Genomic DNA, 8996 nt, shown 5'->3' on the forward strand with positions numbered 1-8996 from the left:
GTGGGATGAGCCAGCACAGGTTTGAAGGGAGAAGGGGGACCATGCGCTGTTTAACCTCATCTTGCCCAAAGCAATGCTATGACCAGGGTGGGAGAGGCCTATTTCTGTGGGCTTTGCAAGGCTGCTTTGTTTGAGAGCACCCCTGTACCGCCTCTGGTCGCTGACATGGCTGGACAAGCTGGCCAGCTTGCTAGCTCAGAGGCCTGTGCCGTGGTGCTGCAGGGAAGACCCGGGTTCAAATTCTGCTCCCTCGCTAGGACGCAGCATCAGCAGGACAACTGTCTCCACATTATCMTGTCAAACCCCAGGAGCAAGTCCACGGCCACATTGAGCGAGGCACCGGAGTGCCACGGTGGCCAAGTCAAGCTTTTGGAGCTCCCAGCTCTGGGCCCAACTCATCCCAGGACAGTCACTGTGCATGAGCTAAAAATCACCTCTCGCTCCCGCAGCGGTCACCAACAGCACAGCATCCCCGGGGGCTCCCGGCACAGCTGCCAGGAGCACGCACGACCCGTGGGGAGACCAGAGGAAAGCCGATTCCTTACCAAGAGGGACAAGGACAGACAGACACCGCCTGAAGACCTCACTGCCCCAGCAGGCACCTGGCCCCTCTGGTCCGTTTTGCACAAACTCACGTCCTTCCCATTCCCAGGCATCCCTCGGGTCCCTCCAGGAGGCAGGTCTGCACCGGGAGCCCCGGGCCCAGCTCTGTGACCCCTCCGCTCCTCTCCCATACAGCGACGGTGGAGAACGAGCCAAAATCCCCGCGGCTGAGCAGGGCCCCGCACAGGGGCCGGGGGGTGGCGGGCAGCGCCAGCTGGCTCCAGAAGCTTCAGCGCCTCCGTCAGTGCCGCGCGGGGCCGGCGTCACGGGACGAGGCTGCCGCTGCGCTGTCCTGCTGAGCCCGGCTTTCCCCGGCACCGCCGCCGGGCAGGGGCCCGTGTGCCTGCTGGTGCCCGCTGCCTTCCCGCAGTGAGGCCAAGCCTGCGCCAGCCGGGGCGCACCCCTCCCCACGCCAGGACCAGGGRTGTTTCTGGGGAGAGCGAGCCAATGCCTAGGGCCAGCCCCGCTGCTCCAGAGCTGACAGATACGCACTGGGACGGACCTGAAAAGCATGCAGGGAAAACCCTGGGGAGATAAACCTGCACGGCCCAGGGAGCGGCGGGGGGACGGGACACACTAGGAATGACCCCCTCCCCCCCCAAAGCAGCCCCACGCCGAGCGACACGCTCGTGGGTGCCCACCGCAGCACCCCGGTGAAGCGCACCGCAGAGCAACCCAGGGTGTCTCACGCTGCAGATCGCTGAGGACCTGCCCCCACTGCTTAGGCAGCTCCTTCACCGCAGGGTCCCCCCAAACACGCTCCCAAAACCCCAGGTACCTGCCGAGGCAGGTTCGGGACACGACACAGGGCAAGGGTGAAAGCCAGGCCAGAGTCCTGGAGGAACAGCTGTGCCTGTGGCCAAGGGGAATGGAGAGACCTCCCCCCAAGTACTGTGGGGCCCCCACTGTGGCACATGCCCAAAACCAGGGCACCCCCTGCAAACCCAGGTGCTGTTGCAGGCTCCACACATACCCCCAGCTGGCCCCAGTGCTGAAGGAAGGAGGACACCAGCAGCATGCATGAGAGCCCAAAAGCTCAGGTGGGCCTGGCTGGGACACTGCATACGCCTAGCCCAGCGCCCATCTCACACGTGGCAAGGCACGGCCCAGGGAGCCCGTGTTCGGGCTCCRATCTGCTTTTGGAGCTCAGGACATTGGGAGCAGGAAYCCAGTACAGTTTCCAGCTCAGTAAATTTAACTCTGTGGACTTCACCTAGGAAAGCTGGAGGAGGAAAGGGAAGAGAGAAGAAGAAAGACTCAGACTCTTCCTTGTGGTCTTCAACCCAGCCACGGATGGAGCAGACGCATTACAGAGATGAGGAATTAGTTACACTTTGGAAAGAGAATAATGGGTGGACAGGGCAGGAGAAAGGGGTTTTCAAGCCAGCCCATAGATACCAAGCCAAACTCAACAAGTAAACCCCCAGGAGAAGAGGGGCCTCCCCCACCACTCACCCCAAGATGAGCAGGGTCACAGCTCTCTGCCACTCAGCCCTTGCAGAGGGCAAAGGTGCAACCCTTCCCTATGGGGGTAACACAGCCCTCAGGCTCACAGGGCAACTCTCCAGCCAAAAAGCCTCCCAGAATAAACCAGACACCTTGCTAACATGCCACCTGCCCACTCTGCTCCTGGAACAGTGGTAGCAACCCAGGCCTTCTTCTCCTGGGCCATTTTGGGTAGGCAGTGCAGAGGCAGCCACCCACAGGCTTAGTCACACCACAGAAGAAACCCACCATTTCCACCCTGCACCGCCACCTTCCCAGGCATCCTGCATTATGGGCTACCAGAGACCTGTTCCCATTACCTGGGCAGCCGCTTAACCTCAGCGCATCCTCAACTCAGGAGGAGAGCCAGCCCAAAAGTCCCAGGAGCTGCCTTCTGCCAGCAGTAATACCTTGCCCTCAGCTCCTCCTCTTTRCCTGCCTCTTCCTTCCTCTCACCTGAGCAAGGGGAGGGACCTGCTCCCAAACAGCATCAAATCCCCAGTGCTGTGCTTCCTGCTGAGCCTATTAGGGCTCCTGGGAGGCCCTGAGGGTGGATCTCCAGGCAGCAGCTGACACCGCTGACTGAGAGCAGCTGTGTGTCATTGCAACCAGCTATCTTGCTCTGGCAGCTCCAGGCAGCGCTGCCAACTGTCATTCCCTGACGGAAAGACTCCTTCCTTCCTCTCTCATTCATTTCCCAACCCAGAGGTTGCAAGGCTATTGCAGCAGGACCACCAAGTTGGAATTCCCCAGGAATGTTCTCCTTTCCTTTTCCAGACCACTTGCCAGAGCTCCCAGAGTTTAGCCCCTCGGTGCATGAACTGTGCAAACCCCCAGCTCTCCTTGGGGACTGAAACCTTTGGAAAACCCAGTGACAAAGGCACAGCTTTTGGAAAAATCTGCCCTTGAAAAGCTGCCTTGCAATGACTGGAGAGCAGCCTCGCAGAGTCACTGACAGCCAGACCACGGCAGGCAGGGCTGAGGTGCAATATTTGTGCCCAGCTGAGATGGGGCAATGCAGCATGGGAAGTATCTTGCTACAGAGCCATTGCTGGATGCTTATTTCTCCTCCTCCCAGGGTTATACACATGCCGAGTCATACAGGTATGACCGCTAAGGGTAGACACAGTGATAATTGCTGTGTTGCTTCCTTAATTGCTCCTGGATATAGGAGCTGGTGCATCTTAGCAACACTGGCCAGGCTTGGACTTGGAGGAATGTGGGTTCCTTTATCATGGCTTTGGCATGTGATTTTACATGGAGGAACGAGCCTTTGCCAGAACCCAGTATTTTGGGGGATATTTTTAGCTGTCCCTCAATAGCTGTAAACTTGAGGGTCAGTTTTGGTGGTTATTGCATTGTGAAACCTGGGGCTGGCAATAGCCTGAGACACCAAAACTCCTTGCACAAGTCAGTCCTTGCCTCTAGCTGAATAGTGAAGGCAGAGTTTCGTGCTGGTCGGAGTACTGGCCTGGGCTCGTTCCCTGGCTTTGCCACGCATCTGGTGCAGGTCTTGGTGTCCCCAGAGCAGGACGTGATTGATTTCACAAGGATCTTTTGAGGCAAGGCGTGAGTTATGTGTTGCTGTATTATGCCGTAGGCCACAGGGAGCCTGAACTTCTCATTGCGCCTGTGCTAGGCTTTATCTTGTACCATCCCCAGAGCATCTGCACCCCATGGGCCGCGACACCACCGCAGCCGCCKGCCCAGCACCCTGCCGGCCCAGCTCCGGGGAGACCCGCGGTCGCTGCAGCCCTGCAGGGCTCCGCAGGGATCTCACGGCAGGGTGGCGACTGTTCCTTTCCTTCCCTCATCCCTCCGCCCATCCCTGCTCGCTCTTTCTGCACCCCAAAGCTCAGGGGTGCAGGCGCCCTGCGGCCCCGGCAGCCCCTGCCTGGGGCAACACTTAACCTCTCCACATCCATGATTGCAGCTTTCTGCTTTTTTTTTTTTTGGCCTCACACAAGGAAACACTGAGCATTATTTTATGGAGGCACCGCCACAGCCCACCCTTAAGTCTTAGCAAGACATAAAGGAAGGGGATGGCTGGCCCCAGGGGTCCTCTCTGCCCGGGACTATCTTCGGGGGAAGGAGAAAAGAGAGCAGCAGTGGAAAGAAAAGGACAAAAAAAGAGGCTTTAAGAAGGCTGAGCCTTTCCAGATCTCAGTGGGCTGGGAACAGTCAAATCTGGAGGGTGGCTGCTTAGGACCTCTTTAGCCACTGAGGAGGAGGGCCCAAAACATCCAGGTCGGTCACAGCTAGCTGGGGCTGAACTGCAGAAATGCCACGTGCAGACCAAGAACTGCATGTTCCCAGGCAAATCACATTACCGCCCTGTGCCTCAGTTTCCTCAGCTATACAATACAGGTAAAGTTGATGGCAAACTGATGAGTTGGAGATCTGTGTCTGTACAGCACCTAGCACAGCCTGGACACAAGGTCCCAGATCCTCTGTGGGAACCTCTCTAAGGGCTGTGTCAAAATAAGTAAGGAAGGGAGCCTGTTTTCCAGCAACTTAGTATTTCTGAGAGCTCTCCCCCTTAGTGAAATTGGACAGAAGACAGCTATTGTGGGTGGCCAGGCACGGCTGCGTTCCCTTAGTCAGGCTGTTTGTCACGCCACAGCAACATCTGCTGACCCCAGAGCCCATCTGGGTTAGCAGGGGAGCCCTCGGCAGGCAGCTGCCCCCAAATTCAGCAGACTATGGTCCCCTCAAACTAGTTACCAGGCATTCATTCACAGCCAGGAACAAGTTTGGGAGCCTGTTTTAACCTCAGCCTAGACCTGAGTCTAGATACCCCAGGCTGCGACACTTCAGGCACCGTGACTGCTGTGTCCTTGTCACAGCATTGTAGACTAGTGCTTGGTCACACTGCTGGAGAGGACCTCACCCTGCACAGTGGTTTACACCCTGCAAACCCCAGTTCAGCAGAGAGGGCTGTAACACAAAGGCAATGATAAATCCGGACTGCAGATGCCTGGTACCCGATCAAAAATGCTGCAGCCACTTAACACAAGGCACTGACCTAGCATAAGCTCCATACATCTACTCATATGTTTTTGCAACTTCGAATAGATTGAATTTCTTCCAGCAGACAGGATCAAGCAATCTGCTATTATCAATCATAAAAGCAGCCTCAAAGCAGAAAGTCTGCATAAACTCCAGATCGTGTATACTGCCAGATTAGCCAGACCTGCACTTGCGCAATCACCGCTGATCCAGATCCACCCTGCACCCAGTGGATCCAGCAAAAAGATTATGATGAAACCATGCCCCCTTTGAATAAGGACCGAGGCTTTCCAGAGAAAAGCTGTCCCAGCCCTCCTGTGGGTATACAACCCAAGCAAGACCAGCGCTGTGCCACAGGAGCTGAGCTCAGGCATCCCCCACGCCGGCTGGGCTCCTGGCAGTTCATGGTTCCTCACACTGAACGTTTGTCCTCGGGGGCTACGCACTCTTCTGCAAAAGCTCTCAGATGCAGGTGAGTCCATTAGGATGCAAATGCACACTAGGGTCATTTTTTCCAAGCCTTGCATCCTGCTTTGCCCTATTGCTTGCAGAAAGAGCAGACAGGATCCCTGCCCGCATGCCCTGCTGCAGAGCAGGTAGGTCAGGGCCGAAGGAAGGAACTGTGGGAGACGCGCCGGGATGCCAACGTTTGCAAATGCTGCTCCCCATACAGTGGGGCTGCAGCGTCCGGGGCTGGACATAGTCGCTTTTTGCAAAGTTGTGCAGTCTCTTGGTCTCTGTCAGCCATCTCTGAGCCCCTCATGTCCCCTCTTGCTCCCCTTTAGTTTTTTTGTGAAGGTGAGCCCTGCAGGACCATCACTCTCCAGGTTCGTTACCTTGGGCACCCCAGTTTCTTCATGCATCCTCTGCATCCTCCAACCAGGACCTGCTCAAACCGGGAGAGATTTATTTCCCCTTTTGGGAACTCCACAACCAGCAGATGTTTGCAATGAGCCTTTTCAAAACAAGACAGCTTTTTTATTAGCCAACTGAGATATAATACTTTCAGCTCTTTGCATTCCAATGGAAAAGCAGAGCTCACACACGCATCCATCTTGGCAGCTTTCTTCTTGCCCTCCTGGCACTCCTCACCGTGCTCAGATTGCAGCTTCACCTGGCACAGCGTAGCGGTGCTTGTATCAGGGCTCTGGCCGCTCGGTGCTGTCCTGCGGGCTCTGCTGTTCATCTGCACGTGTTGTGCCTCTGCTGGCAGGCAGTCCGGACAGCCACGATCCCGGCATTTCCAGTATGTCTCCAAGAAAACTCCATCCATCAGCTTGGCAGTTTGGAGCACCCAAGGCACCTGCTGCCTGGGAGACTCCTAAATTTTCCTCTGTCCCAGAAAAACAAATAATGACTTCAGTCACAGGAGGGAAGAAGGGACAAGCCATGTCAAAGACGGGCTTGTTTTTTCCCCTCTTTGCATTTCAACATCTGCTGCAGGCCAGGCCACAGCCAATCTTCGGATGCCTCCAAGGTAGGAGTTGATACCAGTTTTGCCTCCTCCCTCCTTCTCCTGCCTGAACCATCACATTATTTCTCCCGGATTTTCCCAGCTGTTTAAGCTTGTCTTTGAGCTGCCTGGCAGTCCCTCGGGATGCTTCTCCTCTGACACCTTCTTGCTGCTTGGTTCTTCGTGGGCCTGGGGTGAGCAGGAAGAAGAGCAATCGGTCTGGCGGCACGAGAGACCCTGCAAGCCAGCCAACTTGCCGGCATCCTGTCRAGGCTGAGACCTGAGGCAACTCAGCTCACCAGAGACAGTGCAGAGGAGCAAGAAGTCCTCAAGGACAGGATGGAGACTAAGTTAGCAGAGAGGGTCTCTCTGCCCATGAGGGGCTTCACTGTGAAGATGAGCTAAGCTGGGGTGGAAAGGTTTGGTTGGGAGGTGAACTCCCAGTCTTGGGCTCATCTAGTAGCTGGGGATATCAGTACTGTTTGATGGACTGGAGCCCACCTTGCAAAGCCACTTACTGCACCATCTAAATCCTCTTCTCCACCCCTGAGCCAGGGAGCCGGATCCTCCTGCCCCCCTTCCTCACACTGGAAGGATGCGCCGGGACCTCGCTGCTCTGGGCAGGACCTTCTGGTGTCTGGTGGAAACATACCCAGAGCCAGGCCGGCTTCTTCCTGGGCCAGACCTGTCCTTTAACTTTGCTAACTTCCCCCTCACACTGGCGTTTCCTGAGATGCTGGCAAAGACCGAGGCCCCGGGTCGTGCACAGCCAGCTAGACGGAGGCACGGCTGCCAAGACGCCTTTTCCTGAACACCGTGCACCTTTTGCTGCCACTGAGCAAGATCCTGCAAGCACCAAATGTCACGTTAGAGATGGCCATAGCCATTGAGTTCACCAGTTTAGCATGGATGCGAGCTTTACTCCGACAGCCCGAATGCTTTGAAAGCTCCTGCTCTCACTTGGGCACCGCTGCCGCAAATACGGCCCTAACGGGACAACTTCCAGCTCAGCTGAGAGCTCCCGGGAATGTGACCGCAGGGAGACTGACCCGCTGCTGCTGGCCTGGCCTGGCTGCGGTGGGCCCAAAAGCTTTCAGAGGCTGCACGACCGCGCCGCCCCGCTGCAGCTTTGGGGGGAGCGATTTCGGCAGGCAGCAACGCAGCGGCCYGGAGCACCGTGCGGAGCGGGACCACAACGCTCCCCAGCAGGGCGGCCCGACGGGGGCCGGCGGGGCCGATCAGACACCGCAGATGAGCGGTGCCCGCGCCGGGTGCCCGCAGGAGGGTGCTGCCCGGCTCCGGGCGGCTTCTCGTGAGCGAGCCCGGCCTCCCCCGCCGGCACCGTCCGGGGATTCCCACTGGGCTGGAGGGTTTGGACGGAAAGGGCTTTCCCRAGCCCTCCGTCACGGCCCCCGTCTCCTCCTAGGAGAGATAAGCGGCCTTTTAAAGCCAGAGAGACAGCGGGGAAGCCTGGCAAAGCCTGGCATTTCCTGCCTCGCTCTCAGCTGGCCTCGCAGGGGCTCAGATTTCCTTCGCCAGATCAACAAAGAGCTGCAGCGCTTGTGAAAGGGGTGATTCAGCAACAGGGGCYGGAGAGACAGGCACACGGCGTCAGCACAGCCGGCCGGGCTGAAATTCCCGGCCGGTGAAAGCAAAGGGGAGCAAGGCTCAGGTGTGCCGCTCGCTCGGAGGGGGGATGCAATTCCTGGAGGTCCGGCTGCCCTGAGTGCCGGCCTTGCAGCTGGAAAAACAACAGCAACACACAGCGTGGCTTTTTCTTTTTTTTTTTTTTTCTTTTCCATTCCCAGAAGGATCAGGTCGGACTGGCCTGGCATGTGATGGAGCGGGTGGGAAAGCCATTTTGCCTGAAGAAAAGGAAATGCCATCCACAACTGCCCATCGCAAGCACTGAGAGAGCACACGTCAGGGCCACAGGACRGGTTTAAAACCATCCCGTCTGTTTTATAAATACGCTCTGCTGGGAAACTTTCTGATTTGGCTCCCAGTTTCTGACCTGTTAAAAGTTCACACTTCTTCCGTAAACACAAAGGGTTCGAGCTTACTTAAAAAGAAAAACAAAAAGCTGCGATTCCCACACAGTCGCGTGGCTCCAAGAACCAGGCGTTCAGAGGAGTCCCGACACTATGAAACTGGGAGAGCGGGTAGCTCCGAGCAGCAAGCCCTCCTAAGAAATGAGCGCCGGAGCGCGCCGTGCACCGAGAGCGCTCCTCTCCCTGGGCCAAGGTGCCAGTAATCCAGCCAGGGCCCCTGCGCTGAAGCCAACAATATTCCCTGGGGTTTAGCTAAATCGCATCATATTTACATCAGCGGAACTGCAAGCTGCGTTTGAGTCCAGGAAAAGAAGCATGACGTGCACATTTAGGCAGCTGGAAAAACTTCCAACTTTTGTCCAAAGCTGGTGTCTTATTTCAAGATACATGTTACA

The sequence above is a fragment of the Apteryx rowi genome, unplaced genomic scaffold (assembly GCF_003343035.1).
Source record: "Apteryx rowi isolate R43461 unplaced genomic scaffold, aptRow1 scaffold_44, whole genome shotgun sequence".
In the NCBI taxonomy this organism is placed as follows: Eukaryota; Metazoa; Chordata; class Aves; order Apterygiformes; family Apterygidae; genus Apteryx; species Apteryx rowi.